The 18,829-nt window shown below is 42.9% G+C and overlaps 1 non-coding gene across 1 annotated transcript; it reads left to right on the forward strand.

The window, feature by feature from the left end:
• The first annotated feature begins 18,229 nt into the window (after positions 1 to 18,229).
• On the forward strand, positions 18,230 to 18,337 carry LOC130963761 (small nucleolar RNA R71). Its single transcript, XR_009079879.1, has one exon. It is a non-coding gene; the product is annotated as a small nucleolar RNA R71 (small nucleolar RNA).
• Positions 18,338 to 18,829: the final 492 nt, after the last annotated feature.

An 18,829-nucleotide genomic window follows, 5' to 3' on the forward strand; every position in this document is an offset into this window, starting at 1 on the left:
GAGCCCGACGTGTGTCAAAGAAGTACAACAACTGAATGGAAGGCTAGCCGCCCTATCAAGATTCTTGGCAGGATCAGCAATAAAGTCACTACCTCTCTACGCACTCCTAAGGAAAGGGAAACCCTTCTCATGGACCCCGGAGTGCGAAAAAGCCTTTCAAGAATTCAAGGAATTCCTCGGGCAGCCACCAATCCTAACCCGACCTTTAAAAGGAGAAGAACTCGTACTATACCTCTCGGTTGGAAATCGAACAGTCGCTTCAGCGTTAATACGAGAAAATGACCGAGGACAACACCCCATATACTTTGTAAGCAAGGCACTACAAGGGGCCGAACTAAACTATCAGAAGATAGAAAAATTCGCCTACGCCCTAGTGTTCACAGCTCGGAGGCTCCGCCCCTACTTTCAAGCCCACACCATCAAAGTCCGGACGAACCAACCCATGAGACACATCCTCCAAAAAACAGACCTGGCAGGACGAATACTGCAATGGGCGGTGGAACTGTCCGAGTTCGACCTCCACTATGAAACCCGGACTGCCATAAAATCTCAGTATCTAGCCGACTTCATCGCAGAATACACTGAGACCCCTGGAACCCCACTCTCATGGAACCTGTATGTCGACGGGTCCTCAAACAAAACTGGAAGCGGAGCCGGGGTTATACTCGAAAGCGACCAAGGAACACGGATAGAACTATCCCTAAAATTCGAGTTCCAGGCTTCGAACAACCAAGCCGAATACGAGGCCCTACTAGCAGGTCTAAAGCTAGCCGAAGAGGTCGATCACGATCTTCAGCGACTCCCAGGTCGTCACATCACAAGTAAATGGAAGCTACCAGGCCAAAGACCCAACTATGAAAAAATACCTGGACCAAACACAGGCACAATTACGCCACTTTTCAGAGATACAGATACAGCACAAACCTCGGGAACAAAATGCCCGGGCAGACGCCCTCTCAAAGCTTGCCAGCACCAAGCCCGGAGGCAACAACAGAAGTCTCCTCCAGGAAACCTTACAATCTCCCTCCGTGCTAAGAGAGGAAGAAACGCTAAATATATCCAACCAACAGCAAGGATGGATGACCCCCATACTCAACTACCTGAACTCGGGAACTCTCCCCGCCGAAAGAAAGGAAGCTAAAAGACTCACGAAAGACGCCCAGAATTATACACTAATTCACGACGTATTATACAGAAGAGGATTCTCAAACCCCCTCCTTAGGTGCGTCCCGACCTCAGAAACAAAAAGCGTCCTCGAAGAAGTCCACGGAGGCATGTGTGGGAACCACCTCGGAGCTCGGGCATTATCCAAGAAAGTAGTCCGAGCCGGGTTCTACTGGCCGAGCTTGCAAAGAGACGCAACGGAATTTGTGAAAATATGCCCCCTGCCAAAAACACGCGAATTTTCACAAGGCACCACCCGAAGACCTTATCAGCATCACCGCACCATGGCCCTTCGCAAAATGGGGACTTGACCTACTCGGCCCGTTCCCCCAAGGACCGGGGCAAGTCAATTACCTCATAGTAGGGGTCGACTACTTCACAAAGTGGATCGAGGCTGAACCCTTAGCCACCATCACGGCTCAGAAAAGCCGCAAATTCCTATACAAAAACATCGTCACAAGGTTCGGAGTCCCCTACTCCATCACAACAGACAATGGAACACAGTTCACGGACACAAGTTTTCAGAACTTGGTGGCCGAACTAAAAATCAAACAGCAATTCACCTCAGTCGAGCACCCACAAGCCAATGGACAAGCAGAGGCTGCAAATAAAGTCATCTTGGCCGGGTTAAAACGAAGACTCCAAGAGGCCAAAGGAGCATGGGCCGAGGAGCTCCCCCAGGTGCTATGGGCATATCGGACAACTCCACACTCTACAACGGGAGAATCGCCATTCCGACTAGCTTATGGGATGGAAGCAATGATTCCCATCGAAATAGATGAAAGGTCACCTAGAACCATCTTTTACAACGAAAAAGGTAACCCGCAGGCACAAAGGGAAGAACTCGACCTCCTCCCCGAGGTCCGAGAAAGAGCTCGGATCCGAGAAGAAGCCTTAAAACGGCGAACGGCCCTCAGATACAATCAAAAAGTAATAAAACGAAGCTTCTCCATTCACGACCTGATTCTAATCCAAAATGACATCGGAACACAAAAGTCGGGAGAAGGAAAGCTAGCTGCAAATTGGAAAGGGCCCTACAAGGTAACAGAAGTCTTAGGAACAAGCTACTACAAAATATCTGACCTAGAAGGCAATGAGTTGCCCAGGGCCTGGCACGCCTGTAATCTAAGACGATACTACAGCTAGAAAAAGATAACCCGAGGTGTACTCTTTTTCCCTACAAGGGTTTTTTAATGAGACACCCGGTCAAGTAAGGCACCCGACCTAGTCGAGGGTAAACACTCTGTAAATATTCTTTCTTTTTTAAATACTAATCAAATTTTTCTATTTTCTTTTCTTCTTCCTCGTGATGAAACAAATTCTGAAAAGTACCCCGCCAAGGCGCATTAATTTATGCTCGGCAAAACGCAAAAAATCATTGCCAAAAGACCACACAAGGTCGGCAAAGATAAAGCGACGAGGTTCAAATTAATGTGAGAAGTTATAAAGCAACTCTGAAAAGGCTCAAAGAGCCAAATAAAAAGAGATTACAAAAATAACTTAAAAGGCCGACCAACGACAAGGTCGGACCCAACAAAGGGAAGTACTCGACCGCCCCACCCGAGGTCCGAGAAAGAGCTCGGATCCGAGAAGAAGCCTTAAAACGGCGAAAACAAAGATTTCGAAAACGCTTACTAAAAAGTTGCTATACAAAAACAACTAAAAAGTACAAGCGAAAAAACGAAATCAAAAGGAAAAAACAAAGTTTCAAAGAAAAAGCGCTAGCTAAAAGGTTGTTATCCAAAAACAACTAAAAAGCATAAAGCGGAGCTAAAAGTCAAAACGCGAACAAACACCGCATAATAAGCTAAAAAGTTACTACAAGTAGCTAATAGCAAAAAGGTGTTCAAAGCATTCAACAGGAACCATCCAAAAAGAGCCCACAGGCCGGGCAAAAAACCAAAGACAAAAGGATTACAGGGAATCAAGATCCTTTCCGGACTCCACGTCGGTAGAAGGTTGCGGAGGAAGAACCATAGAAATCGGGACAGCCTTAACAGCACCGTCATCTCGGTTCAAAACCTCCACACCAGATTCCTCCTCGGCCAAAGGTAAAGTCGGGTTCGCAACCGGAACTTTGGGGTCAGACACCGGAACCTCATCCTCGTTGGGAGCAGGAACAATCTTTCCCTCCACAACAACATTATCCGTACTGAATAAACTCAGATCCAGGTCAGGAGCAAGAACCCGGACCTGAGCCTTCAAATTCTCAAACATAGCATCCATACCCTTAGCCACGTGTCCTTCTAACTCGTAAAAATCATCCTGAGCGGATTGCAACCTCTCCTTTGTCTCCACAAGCTCGGCATATGTTCGAGTATAACTCTCTTTCGCCGCCTTCGCCATCTCCTCAGATGCATTCGCTGCCGCCACAGCTGCGGTAGCTTTAGCTTTCTCCTTCTCCAAAGATGCTTCCAGCTCAGAAATCCTAGCAGCCTTCAGTTCACTAATCCTCTTAAACTCAGACTGAGCCTTCTCAAGTCGGGAACTGGTCGCACCAATGGGGGATTTCTTGAACTCCCGGGCAATAGCGGCATGAAGACTAGCCATCCGGACACAGCTCCGCGCCATATACTGAAAATGGTGCTCCATAGACACATCATCAGTAGAAATAAAAGTCTGAGGGAGAATATGCTGTTCAACCCAACCAAGAGCATCAAAATCCTTATCATTAAAACCCGCAAGCTCTTGAGAGGTCTTCTGCTTCTTGGGAGGAGGACCCGAGGACAAAGGAGGGGAAGAGTTACCAGGTCCAGAGGTCGGAGGATCCTGATTTATAGGACGAAACTGGGGAGTCGGAATAGTCTTCGACCGAGTAGTGACACCCACAGTAGTCTTCTTTGGAGAAGATCGGGCAGAAGCCTCCCCACCCTCGATATTTCGAGCAGCCACGAACTTCTTCGTCCGACGAAGGAACTTCATGGAATCCGCCTGAGAAGACATCTCTGCAGAAATAAAAGAAGAGGATTACCACAACAGAAATTCCACCAAAACAAGCAAAGCCAAAATACTAAAAAAGATGAATCTCGGAGAGGTCGGGAACTACCTAACTCGGAACGGAGAAGGCTTGGATCTCCCAACATTTTCTTCGTGTCCAAGTGAGGTGCCCGACCCCATAAACTGCTTACCACACCCACAAAAGCCTGCTCCACCTCATCTAGACTCTCAAAGGTATACTTAGTAGACACTACATTCTCCTGCCAAACAAAGAGGAAAAGAAGGCTCCCCACTCTCATCTAGAAAGAAAGGTCGGACGTCTCCAGTAGCCCGGACCTTGAAATAAAAGTTCTTAAAATCATGAAAAGACTCATCATACAGGGTACAAAACTTCCTCCCCTGGTTAGCCCTAAAAGAGACCCAAGATACCTTTCCTCCACCCGAGCCCGGCTTCGTCAACACAAACAAATAGGAAAAAAGAGAAATAGAGGGAGCAACACCCAAAAATTGACACAAAAGTTGAAACAGCTTTAAAAACGCCCAAGAATTTGGATGGAGCTGCGTAGGAGCAAGATTACAAGACCATAACACCTCGGACTCCAGATCGGTAAAGGGAAGTCGGACACTCAGCTTAGAGAAAAAACAATCATAAGCATAAAAGAAGAGCTTCTCGGAACTATCTAGGGGCGGGAAGCACACTCTCTCCTCGGAATCTGGGGCTACTAGTTCATAATCCCTCTCAGACTCTCTATTTTCACATATGCTACAATGCCTACGGAACCTAGCTAAATACTCAAAATCTACCACAGAAGGGACTCTTAGAGGAAGAGGGTCTACCCAATCAAGACCACATGGAATTTTAGTCGACATCGCTTGAAGAACCTTTCGAGACATAAAATTCTTACCTACAAAGAAGAATACAACAGCAAGCAAAAATCACATAAAGAAGACAGCGAAAACCCATTCAGCAAAGCAAGGAACAAAAAACACCAGAGAACAAAAAAGAGCCCCCCCCATATCAAAACAACAACAATGGCGGCGCCTCTTTTTGGGGCAACCCAGGCATAAAGAAAAAGAAACAAACAAGAGCCACACAAAGAACAGAAGTATATGATCACAAGAAAAGAGAAACATGGGAACAAACCTGGAAAAAGAAACGAAGACGAAGAGCTCCGAAGCAAGGAGAACGAAACGACGGCACAGAGGAAACCCCGGAAAGACACACAGAAAGATTCGGGAAAAGCAGAACAAAGAGAAAAGAAGCAGTGCTCGCAAAAACATAAGAAAGACAAAACGCAGAAAAGAGGAAAGGGAGCAAATAAATAAAGCCTTCACAGAGCCCGAACGGAAATCGAGGAAAAACGGTAAAATGCAATAAATGCAGAAACGGCCATTTTTGAATTTTGAAAAAACTACTATGCCCGAGCACGACCTCCCAAAAAAGGACGAACTCGGGCAGGGGCACTGTTCATACCCTGACCGAGGTCCTCCAACCCGGCAAATCCATAAGAGGTCCGACCTTGTCCTAAAACTCACACCTAAAGGTCGGACCTCGGACAATAAACAAAGAAGGCCCATCAAAAAGGAACGAAGCCCAAAACCTAAAGGCCGAAAAGGCCTAGGAAAGGCGGTTCCACAAAGATAGAGATAAAACTCCCAAAGATAAGATAAGATAAGAATATCTTATCCAGGGGAGATCACCGCCAACTACTATAAATACACTGGAGCACCCAGGTATGGCATTCATTCCAAATCTACATATATCTGCTTGGACCCATGCTAACTTAAGCATCGGAGTGTCATTGCAGGTACCACCACCAACCATTCTGCATATCAAGCTCGGGCACTGAACCCCCCACCTCGGGCCTCTCCAGACGACCGAGCTACACGTTTCAGGCAAACCCTCGGAACAGTAAGTATCTTTGAAAAAGGAAGGGAATTGATTTTGAAAACATTTGATTGAAAAGATATGATTTGAAAAAGATTTGATTTTGAAAAACTTTGAAAACTTGAAAAAAATTTGATTTGAAAACAAAATTCTCCCCCTTGTGCCATCCTGGCGTTAAACGCCCAGAATGGTGCACATTCTGGCGTTTAACGCCCAAAACTATACCCTTTTGGGCGTTAAACGCCCAACCAGGTACCCTGGCTGGCGTTTAAACGCCAGTCTGTCCTTCTTCACTGGGCGTTTTGAACGCCCAGCTTTTTCTGTATAATTCCTCTGCAGCATGTTCAGAATCTTCAATTCTTTGTATTATTGACTTGAAAAGACACAAATTAAAAATATTTTTGGATTTTTAATAATCAAAATGCAACTAAAATCAAATAACAATGCATGCAAGATACCAAACTTAGCAGTTTGTATACTACTGACACCAACAATATGAGAATGCATATGAGACACACAAAACACTCAAGTCAATTGAATTCAAAGATTAGAACACGAAAATCATCAAGAATATCTTGAAGATCCTTAAGACACATGAATGAATGCATGTAATTGACACCAAACTTAAGATGAGACACTAGACTCAAACAAGAAATTTTTGGATTTTATGATTTTTTTTATTTTTTTGTGTTTTTCGAAAATTAAGTGGAAAAAGATATCAAAATTCTTAATGAGAATTCCAGGAATCAGTGCAATGCTAGTCTAAGACTCCGGTCCAGGAATTAGACATGGCTTCACAGCCAGCCAAGCTTTCAAAGAAAGCTTCGGTCCAAAACACTAGACATGGCCAAAGGCCAGCCAAGCCTTAGCAGATCACTGCTCCAAAAGCAAGATTGATAAAAATCAACAAGCTTCTGTGATGATAAGTTGAAACCTCGGTCCAATGAGATTAGACATGGCTTCTCAGCCAGCCAGACTTCAACAAATCATCATGAAACTCTAGAATTCATCTTCAAGAATTTCGAAAAAAAAAATACCTAATCTAAGCAACAAGATGAACCGTCAGTTGTCCATACACGAACAATCCCCGGCAACGGCGCCAAAAACTTGGTGCACGAAATTGTGATCACTACAACTTCACACAACTAACCAGCAAGTGCACTGGGTCGTCCAAGTAATACCTTACGCGAGTAAGGGTCGATCCCACGGAGATTGTTGGTATGAAGCAAGCTATGGTCACCTTGTAAATCTCAGTCAGGCAGACTCAAATGGGTATGGTGATGAACGAATAAAACATAAAGATAAAGATAGAGGTACTTATGTAATTCAATTGTAGGAACTTCAGATAAGCGTATGAAGATGCTTTCCCTTCCGTCTCTCTGCTTTCCTACAGTCTTCATCCAATCCTTCTTACTCCTTTCCATGGCAAGCTTATGCAAGGGTTTCACCGTTGTCAGTGGCTACCTCCCATCCTCTCATTGGAAATGTTCAACGCACCCTGTCACGGCACGGCTATCCATCTGTCGGTTCTCAATCAGGCCGGAATAGAATCCAGTGATTCTTTTGCGTCTGTCACTAACGCCCCGCCTTCAGGAGTTTGAAGCACGTCACAGTCATTCAATCATTGAATCCTACTCAGAATACCACAGACAAGGTTAGACCTTCCGGATTCTCTTGAATGCCGCCATCAGTTCTCGCCTATACCACGAAGACTCTGATCTCACGGAATGGCTGGCTCGTTTGTCAGGCGAGCACTCGGTTGTCAGGCGATCAACCATGCATCGTGTTATCAGGAATCCAAGAGATATTCACTATAGCTTTGATTGCTTGTAGAACAAGAGTGGTTGTCAGTCACCTTGTTCATGAGTGAGAATGATGATGAGTGTCACGGATCATCACATTCATCAAGTTGAAGAACAAGTGATATCTTGGACAAAGAACAAGCGGAATTGAATAGAAGAACAATAGTAATTGCATTAATACTCGAGGTACAGCAGAGCTCCACACCTTAATCTATGGTGTGTAGAAACTCCACCGTTGAAAATACATAAGAACAAGGTCTAGGCATGGCCGAATGGCCAGCCTCCCAATGATCTAAGATAGCATAAAACACGAAGGTAGCTACCAAGATATCAAATACAATAGTAAAAGGTCCTACTTATAGAAAACTAGTAGCCTAGGGTGTACAAAAGATGAGTAAATGACATAAAAATCCACTTCCGGGCCCACTTGGTGTGTGCTTGGGCTGAGCAAATGAAGCATTTTCGTGTAGAGACTCTCCTTGGAGTTAAACGCCAGCTTTTATGCCAGTTTGGGCGTTTAACTCCCATTTAGGTGCCAGTTCCGGCGTTTAACGCTGGAATTTCTTGAGGTGACTTTGAACGCCGGTTTGGGCCATCAAATCTTGGGCAAAGTATGGATTATCATATATTGCTAGAAAGCCCAGGATGTCTACTTTCCAACGCCATTGAGAGCGTGCTAATTGGGCTTCTGTAGCTCCAGAAAATCCACTTCGAGTGCAGGGAGGTCAGAATCCAACAGCATCTGCAGTCCTTTTCAGTCTCTGAATCAGATTTTTGCTCAGGTCCCTCAATTTCAGCCAGAAAATACCTGAAATCACAGAAAAACACACAAACTCATAGTAAAGTCCAGAAAAGTGAATTTTAACTAAAAACTAATAAAAATGTACTAAAAACTAAACCAAATATACTAAAAACATACTAAAAACAATGCCAAAAAGCGTACAAATTAGCCGCTCATCAGTTACCGCGTCGCTTATGCTTTCCAATCCGCGCGGCCGCGCAAGCCATGCGGCCGCGTCCCTGCGATTTACGCTCCTTCGCGCGGTCGCGTGAGCCATGCGACCGCGTCACTTTTCGCTGGTTATCTCCTTCAATTCTTGTGTTCCTTCTATTTTTGCTAGCTTCCTCTCCAATCTCCGTCTCATTCATGCCCTATAAAGCCTGAGACACGTGACACACAGATTACGGCATCGAATGGAATAAAGGAGAATTAAAATTAAATAATTAAAGTCTCTAGGAAGCAATTTTCAAACATGTGATAAATTCAGAATGGAAATCTAAATGCATGCTAAATTGATGAATAAGTGGGTAAGAATCATGACAAAACCACACAATTAAACACAATATAAACTATAAAATAGTTGTTTATCAACCTCCCCACACTTAAACATTAGCATGTCCTCTTGTTAATTTGAAGGAGACAAGGAAATAAGTATGAACATGCAGAAACTCATGAAATGCAATGCAATCCTACATATATAAATAAATGCAACTATATGATTATTGTTCACTTGATCAAAAGTAAATAAGCTCTTCAAAACAGTTACAAATCAAATTCCACTGATTCTATCATCATATAATAAAACCGATAAAAGTACAAGAAGATAGCTTATGAAGGCCGGAAACATGAAAATTCAAGCTTTGAACCCTCACTGATAAAGTATGTATGCTCTAATCTCTAGTGTATAGGGTAATCACTCTATTCTTCTCTAGTCATGCTTTCTAACTTTTATTTTTCTCCTAACCAATCAACAACAGTTAATATACCAATGCAAACATCATGAGGTCTTTCCAGGGTTGTAATGGGGCCAAGGTGCAGGTAAGGATATACATATGGATAAGTGAGCTTTATAAATTGAATCTTTAATTAACCTAAGCTCTCACCTAATGTACATATATTCTCTATACTTTTAAATTCATGCCTAGCTACCCATGATTCCCTTTTTCAACCCATACTCATGTTTTAATCTTGTATTTTAATTCTATCATATGTGCATTGATCTTTGGATCCTGAATTTAACATTGGGGTAATTGTGTCCCCTTATTTATTGATTGAATCTCTTTTTTTTTTTAAAATATCTTATCAATGCACATAGATTTTTCATTTTTATATTTTTACATGAGTAGGTATCCAAATTTCCTTTAAATTTTCATGACACATTCCCTTAACAACTTTTGTTCCCATAATTTCCCATACTTAACTAGCACACACAATTCTATCTTAAGCTAACCAAAGATTCAATTTGGGATATGCAATTTGTTTTTCAGCTTAAGGTTGGTAATGTGGTACAATATAGAACAAATGGGGTTTTAAAAGCTCAAAGTGGTTAACAAGGGTAATTGAAAAGGGTAGGCTTGCTTTGGATAAGTGAGTTTAAACAAATAATGGCCTTAATCATGTGCAAGCATGTAAATATAATAATTATTGGACATATAAGATAAAACAAATAATAGATTACAATCATAGAGAAGTAAACACACAAGAATAAAATAATTATGGTTAAATAATGTAACCATACATAAAGGCTCAAATCTTTCACAGGTTGTGTGTTCTTTAGCTCAAACATCATGTTCCAAATACAACTCAAGCAGATTTATCATGAAAATTTTGAAAAATTAGTGAAATTTTATCCAAAGATAGATTTTTGAAAGAAACTTATTGTCTTTTCAATCAAGTAGAACATGCATGCAACTATCCTAATCTATGCAATTTATTCTATTCTATAAAAGAAATAAAAATCTAACTAAAATATCCTAATTATTGGTGTCAGAGAAGAGAATTTACCTCCGGAAGTCAGGTACTGACCGACCTCCCCACACTTAAGGCTTTGCACCGTCCTCGGTGCTGTCTGTCAGGAACAGGGGTGGGCTGGTAGCAGTATCTCCACAGTCGGGATCATCATGGCTCCCGGTGCTGGTAAAAGAAGTGGAGTCTGCGGTGTCTGAGTCGCTAAAGCGTCCCTTGAGTAGCTCCTTGATGTGTTTGAATCGGCGCTCGTTACGGCGCTGTCTCATCTTTGCTTTCTGTTCATGCCGATCTAACTTTTCAAGTATCTGCTGGAGCAATTTCTCAGTGGTAGATGCTTGTGGTGTTGAAGAAGGAATATCTTCAACCGGCTCAGGAGGCTGGCTTGTAGTGGCTGCGGAAAGTCTGAGGTATTTCCCGTTAGGGACATATTGATCATCCCGTGGAAGCATGGCTTTGGTGTCCCCAGCTCTGTAAGAGACTCCGGCTGCTGAGATAAGATTTGAGACTAAGGCGGGAAAAGATAAGTTGCCCGCGATTTGTACATGCTCCATAGCATGCCAGATGTGTCTTGAGAGATTCAGAGGTTGGTCTGTAAGGATGCACCATAGTAGAACAGCCATGTCCGCAGTGAAGGAGGACTCATGAGTACTCGGAAAGACGTAATGGGACATGATTTGTGCCCATATGCGAGCCTCCAATGTAAGTGCGGAAGCCAAGATTCCCTTAGGGCGGTTGCGGTGGTATCCGTAGATCCAACGGCTGCTAGGTAAAGCAATGACTCTGAGAACGGAGTCCCAGTCAAATTGGTATCGCTGGCGCTGAAGGGTGGCTTCTTGAAAAGCGTCCATTCCTGCTGGAATAGGGGGAAGACTCAGAACTTGCTGAATGGCCTCTTCTGTAATGGGGACTTGCTTCTGCTGGACATAAACAGACTGCAGGGTTGGTATGTAGAAGTTGGAGTAGAACTCAACTACCCAAGAAAGATTGACCTGCCTTGGCTGTCTCCGTAGAAAACCCCATTGTCTTCGCTCAATTTGTGGCTCAACAAAGTTGGCAATATTGGGCGGGAGGATTAGAAGGTATTCATTGTTATAGTTCCTTTCTGCTAGGATAGGGAACATCTGCTCACAGTAGCGATTGGGAAATCGCGCAGTGTCCTTTGCTGGAAAGGCTTTCTCTTTGTCGTCAACCTTTATTATCCTTTTAACTCTTTTTGTTGAGGGTTTGACTGCGGTTGAAGAAGGCTCTGCCACTAATGCTCTTTTAGTTCCTCTTCTTGCTGGTGGTTTGGAAGTAGCTTTCTCTTTTCCTTTCATGGTGGCCATCCTGAAAGAAGGGAAGAGAAAGAAAATTAAATTCAAAGAGAGAGAGCAAGGAAGAGGGTAGTGTAAGTGATAGTCAATGCACAATAAAGATAAATGGCATTAACACATGGTCCGGATTACATGTGGAAAGCTCATCAATAGAAATATAACAAGTGCATGTAGGACAATGGAATGCAAGAGGTTTATTGGCATGCAGGCAAAGGCATGAGTAGCATGTATCAAACATTCAATGTCCAAGTTAGGTTACCATTCGTAACAAACTAACTATCACGTTTGTATTGACAATGAAATTTAATTAATAAAATTTGAAAGAGAATTTGTGAAAAGCAAGCATTGCAGAGTAGAGTAAAGTAATGTAGAAAAGTGCATAGTGCTATATGGGCTTTTTCACAAACACATGGCATGCATGGTAAACAAGATATAAAAAGTATGAAATTGAACATACAAGCAATCCCTTAAATAGGAGAAAAATAATTGTCAAACAATTTGCAATAATCCACAAGCATAAAATGAGGAATGATGACTCAAAAGGTTTCTAACACCATGTAAAAGGAAAAAGAAGAAGAAAGAAAAATAAAGATTTGAAAAGAAAAAGAAAAGAAAAAGAAAATAATAATATATATAAATACATAATATAATAAGAATGATTGAAAAGAGAAGAAGGAAGAAGAAGGTAAAACCTTGTTAATGGTGGTGAGAGAGAGAGAGTAAAAGGTGAGGTAGAAGGGGAAGGGGAAGAGAAGAAAGAAGGGGAAAAGAAAAAGTAGGGTTTGGAGGAGAGAAAGATAAGATAATTTGGCTTATTGGGTTGAGCTGTGCGGCGCATGCGACGCGGCCGCAGAAGGCACGCGTTCACGTGGTTGCGCGTCAGGTAAGGCGAAGCGATCGCGTCAGGCACGCGGTCGCGTGACCCGGTTGCGCTGCTGGCGCGAGTGCAGCCTCGCTCCAGTACAACTCTCTGTTCGATTCATTTTAATTGCCAAAATTGGGTGAGGCGATCGCGTAAGGCATGCGATCGTGTGAGTGTGCTTCAGAAGATGGAGGACGCGGCCGCATGGGGCACGCGGTCGCGTGATAAGGATTGTGCTTCCATTACCACTCTCGCACAATATTTCATTGTGCACCCTTTTACGTCGGAAACCCAGGGCACGCGGCCACGTGGGGCACGCGGTCGCGTGGGAGGTCATACTTCCCATTCGACGCGGACGCGTCAGCGACGCGGTTGTGTGGGTCGATATGTGCCATTAGCACGCCTCCAGCCACGCTCCAGCGTGACTCTCTATTCACTTTTATTTTTCTGTACTCCTCCTGCCACGCAGACGCGTCGCTTGTGCGACCGCGTCACGCGGCGAAATTTTTTTTTTTAGAAAGATAAACACATGTAATTGAAAGAGCATGAAAGCACTAATAAAGAGAAGAGTCATTTAAAGAAGAAAAACTAAAAGTGAAGAAAAGAACGATCATACCGCGGTAGGTTGTCTCCCACCAAGCACTTTGCTTTAACGTCCGTAAGTTGGACGCTCCACTAGCTCAGTCTGTTGCTATGTGGGGATCTTCCAGGCGGAAGATCTCAAGCTCCTTGCTTTTCTGCACCTTTTCACCATAGTATAGCTTCAGGCGGTGTCCATTAACTTTAATAAGTTTAGAACTTGAAGGATGGCTTAGGTGATAAACTCCGTACGGTTCAGCCTTCTCTATTCTGTATGGACCTTCCCATTTGGATCTCAGCTTACCGGGCATGAGCCTCAGTCGAGATTTGTAAAGGAGAACAAAATTTTCAGGTTGGAACTCTCTCTTCTTGATATTTTGATCATGCACAGCTTTCATCTTTTCCTTGTATATTCTGGAGTTCTCATAAGCTTCTAGGCGAAGGTTCTCCAGTTCCTGCAGTTGCAACTTTCTTTCAGCTCCAGCAGTCTCAATCCCCATGTTGCACTCTTTAACTGCCCAGAAGGCTCTGTGTTCGATTTCAACTGGGAGATGACAAGCTTTTCCATAAACTAAGCGGAAGGGGCTCATCCCAATGGGTGTCTTGTATGCTGTTCTATATGCCCACAGTGCATCTTGTAGTCTGGTGCTCCAGTCTTTTCTGTGAGGCTTTACTATCTTTTGCAAGATACGTTTAATTTCTCTGTTTGACACCTCGGCTTGCCCATTAGTTTGGGGATGGTAAGTTGTTGCAACTTTATGGATTATCCCATGCTTCTTCATCAATCCTGTTAGTCTCCTGTTACAAAAATGGGTGCCTTGATCGCTCACGATTGCTCGTGGTGATCCAAAGCGGCATATAATATGGTTTCTCACAAAGGAAACAACAGTGTTAGCATCATCAGTGCGGGTAAGAATTGCTTCCACCCATTTGGAAACATAATCTACAGCTAACAATATATAAAAATATCCACTAGAATTTGGAAATGAACCCATAAAGTCAATGCCCCAAACATCAAAAATTTCACAGAAAAGCATATATTGTTGAGGCATCTCATCCCTCTTGGATATGTTCCAAATTTCTGGCATGGGTGACAAGATTTACAAAACTCAGCAGCATCTCTAAAAAGAGTAGGCCACCAGAATCCACCGTCTAAGATCTTTCTAGCTGTTCGTTGGGGGCCAAAATGTCCTCCACTCTCAGATGAGTGGCAGGCCTCTAAAATAGACTGGAATTCTGATTGATGTACACAACATCTAATTATCTGGTCAGCGCCACATCTCCATAAATATGGGTCATCCCATATATAATATTTAGACTCGCTTTTCAGCTTGTCTCTTTGATGTTTAGAAAAATGTGGAGGAAATGTGCGGCTAACTAAATAATTAGCAACAGGTGCATACCAAGGGACTACCTCAGATACTGCTTGTAAGTTGTCAAAAGGAGAATTATCATCTATAGGAGTAGAATCATCCTTAATATGTTCAAGGCGACTCAAGTGGTCTGCTACTAAATTTTGATTACCACTCCTATCCTTGATTTCTAAATCAAATTCTTGTAACAGCAGTATCCAACGTATAAGTCTTGGTTTGGATTCCTTTTTAGCCAGTAGATAGTTTAGAGCTGCATGCTCCGAATACACTACTACTCTAGTACCAAGTAAATAAGCCCGGAATTTATCCAGAGCAAAAACAATAGCAAGTAGCTCTTTTTCAGTAGTAGTATAATTGGACTGGGCAGTGTCTAAAGTCTTAGACGCATAGGCAATAACAAAAGGATCCTTACCTTCACGCTGAGCCAGTGCTGCTCCTACTGCATGGTTGGAAGCATCGCACATGATTTCAAATGGCTGGCTCCAATTGGGTCCTCTCACAATTGGAGCTTGAGTTAGAGCAGTCTTTAGCTTATCAAATGCTTGTTTGCAATCCTCATTGAACTCGAACTCAATATCCTTTTGTAGTAATCTGGATAAGGGAAGTGCCACCTTACTAAAGTCCTTAATAAATCTCCTGTAGAAACCTGCATGGCCAAGGAACGAACGGACTTCCCTCACAGAAGAGGGGTAAGGTAAACTAGAAATAACATTCACCTTTGCTGGGTCTACAGAAATACCATTATTAGATACTATATGTCCCAATACAATCCCTTGCTTTACCTTAAAATGACATTTTTCGAAATTCAAACAAGGTTTGTATTAATACATTTATCTAATACTCTAGATAATCCATCTAAGCAAAGGTTAAAAGAATCACCATAAACGCTAAAGTCGTCCATAAAAACTTCCATACAGTCCTTAATAAGATCAGAGAAAAGACTCATCATGCACCTTTGGAAAGTAGCTGGTGCATTGCACAAGCCAAAGGGCATTCTTTTATAAGCATAGGTCCCAAAAGGACATGTAAAAGTAGTCTTTTCCTGATCCTCAGGAGCTATATGAATTTGGAAATAACCTGTGTAACCATCTAAAAAGCAATAATGCGATTTACCTGACAGGCGATCCAGCATTTGATCAATAAATGGAAGTGGATAGTGATCCTTACGAGTAGCTTGGTTGAGACGCCTGTAATCAATGCAGACTCTCCACGCATTCTGAACTCTAGTTGCTATGAGCTCTCCAAGCTCATTTTTCACGGTAGTGACTCCGAACTTCTTGGGCACCACTTGTACTGGGCTTACCCATTCACTGTCTGAAATGGGATAAATGATACCGGCCTCCAATAGTCTGGTCACTTCCTTTTTGACAACTTCCAAGATGGTAGGATTCAATCTTCTTTGTGGTTGACGGACAGGTCTTGCTCCCTCTTCTAAAAATATTCTGTGCTCGCATACTTGAGGGTTGATTCCCATTATGTCTGCCAAACTCCACCCAATTGCCTTCTTATGCTTCCTCAACACACCAAGTAGCTGTTCTTCTTGTTGAGAAGTTAGTTCTCTTGCAATAATAACCGAAAACTTCTCCTCATCCTCAAGGTAAGCATATTTGAGATGTGGAGGGAGAGGTTTCAATTCTAATTTTTGATCATGGGTAGGCTCTGGGTTATCTGGGGCTTGTGAAAATGGCGAAGTGTCCTCATTGTCAGTTAAGAGGGTTCCCACACTTGGACCTTGTCCCGTATGCTTCCCTTCAAACTCTTCCTTTTGAACTTCAGCCACACTTTCGTCTATGACATCACACTGGAAGATGGAACGATCATCTGGGGGGTTGTCAATGATTCCATTCAGATTGAAGATTATTATGCGGCCATCTATTTCAAAGGAGTATGTTCCTGAAAAAGCATCCAATTTGAATTTTGATGTCTTCAGGAATGGTCTTCCAAGTAGGATTGATGATGGCTTATCTGAATCATTATGGGGCATCTCCAAGATATAAAAATCAGTGGGAAATGTGAGCCCTTTAATATTCACCAAAACATCTTCAGAAACTCCAGCCACTGTAATAATGCTTTTATCTGCTAACACAAAATGAGCTGCCGACCTTTTTAAAGGAGGGAGCCTTAAAACATCATATATAGACAAAGGCATTATACTGACACATGCTCCTAAATCACACATGCATTCATAAATTACTACACCACCAATAGTACAACTAACTATGCAAGGACCTGGATCACTACATTTTTCAGGTAATCCTCCCATTAAAGCAGATATAGAACTACCTAAAGGAATAGTTTCTAATTCATTAATTTTGTCTTCATGGATACATAAGTCTTTTAGAAACTTTGCATATTTAGGTACTTGCTGAATAACATCAAAAAGGGGAACAGTTACCTCAACCTTTTTGAATATTTCCACCATTTTAGGATCAGGTTCCAGCTGCTTCCTAGGCTTCCTTGCAAGTTGTGGAAATGGAATGGGAGTAGTGTTTTCTGTGGTGCCTGCACCTTTTTGTGCTTCTTCCTGTGGTTGAGCTATTTCTTCTTCAGTTGTGTCCTGTATATCCTCTTCCTGTTCAACATCTTCGATCTCTACCACCTCTTCAGCTGAGGCGTATTCTGGTGAGCTTGGTTCCTCCTGATTCCTCTCCTGCAGTGTGGCTCCGGACCTCAGGGTGATGGCATTAATGCCTCCCTTTGGATTGGGTAATGGTTGAGAGGGGATTCCAGTGGTGCTTGAAGGTTGGTTACTGGAATTTTGTGCTGAACCAAGTTGTGCCATAAAAGCTTGCAGAGTAGAGGTGAAACTATTCAGACTGGCGTTAATACTGTTCACGATGGTATTTTCCATGGCCAGTTGTCTTTTCTCAAAAGCTTGTAACAATTCTTCATTAGAAGATACAGAAGAATGAGTAATTTGAGAGGGTTGCTGCTGATTGTTCGGTGGTCCTTGGTTTTGCCTCAGGTGAGGTGCTCGGTAAGGTTGATTTTGCTGCCTGTTGTTGTAATTATTTCACCTCTGATTTCCCTGATTATCTCTGCCTCCCCTATTATTGTTGTCCCTCCAATTTTGGTTTGAATTGTCCTGCCATCCATGGTTATTATTTCCACTTTAATTGTACCCTTGGTTGGGGCGGTCATAGAAGTTGTGAGTGGATGCCACCATGTTGTCTTCTTGTTGGAGCTGCGGGCATTCATCAGTGTAATGGCAGTAATCAGCACAAATTCCGTAAATTCTTTGTGGGACTAGTTGTTGGTTTTGCTGCGATTGAGTTTGCTGAGCTTGTTGATTTAACTGCATTTGCTTAAGCAGGTTGGTCATTTCACAGATGCTTCGATTTAGAGCAGCAGTCTCTATGCCAGAAGATACTTCTGCAACGGCCCTTGAACGGCCTTGCTTCTGTCTGTGGTTCCGAGTAGATTCAGCTAAATCACTGATCAATTGCCAAGCTTCATCAGTGGTCTTGTACTTCTTCATAGACCCATTGCTGGCACTTTCCAATGTGGTCTTATCTTGGGGCCTCATACCTTGTGTGACATAGCTGAGTAGCACGATCTTGCCAATCATGTGGTGGGGGCATGCTTCCAGAAGATTATTGAAGCGCTCCCAGTATTCAAAGAGAGTCTCACTGTCATCCTGAACAATTGTAGAGATATCCTTCCTCAGTTTATCAGTAACTTCAGATGGGAAGAATTTCTCCAGGAACTCCTTTCTGAGTGTATCCCAGTTGGATACGTTTGCTAGAGGTTGAGTGTAGTACCACTCTCTTGCTTTTCCCTCAAGAGAGAACGGAAAAGCTTTCAGCAGAATTGAAGTTTCATCAGCGCCATCACGCCTGACAGTAGAACAGGCTGCCTGGAAATCTCTCAAGTGCTTGATAGGCTCTTGAGCAGGTAGGCCATAAAACATCGGCATCAAATTTAGCAGTGCGGTCTTTATTTCAAAATCCGTAGCTACCGTTGGATGATGCGCTTGAAACGGTTGCAGTGTAAAATCAGGAGCTCCTTCCTCCTGAATGGTAATTCTTCTAGCTTCCATGTTTTTTGCACGTAAAACAACCGAATCAGTAGAACGGGGGCTAGTTTCTTCCTCAGATTCACTTTCAGATCCGCCCTCAAAGCGGGCTAACCTACGCTTTTCTCGCCTTATTCGTGAAATTGT

This window comes from Arachis stenosperma, chromosome 2 (genome assembly GCF_014773155.1).
Source record: "Arachis stenosperma cultivar V10309 chromosome 2, arast.V10309.gnm1.PFL2, whole genome shotgun sequence".
Classification (NCBI taxonomy): Eukaryota; Viridiplantae; Streptophyta; class Magnoliopsida; order Fabales; family Fabaceae; genus Arachis; species Arachis stenosperma.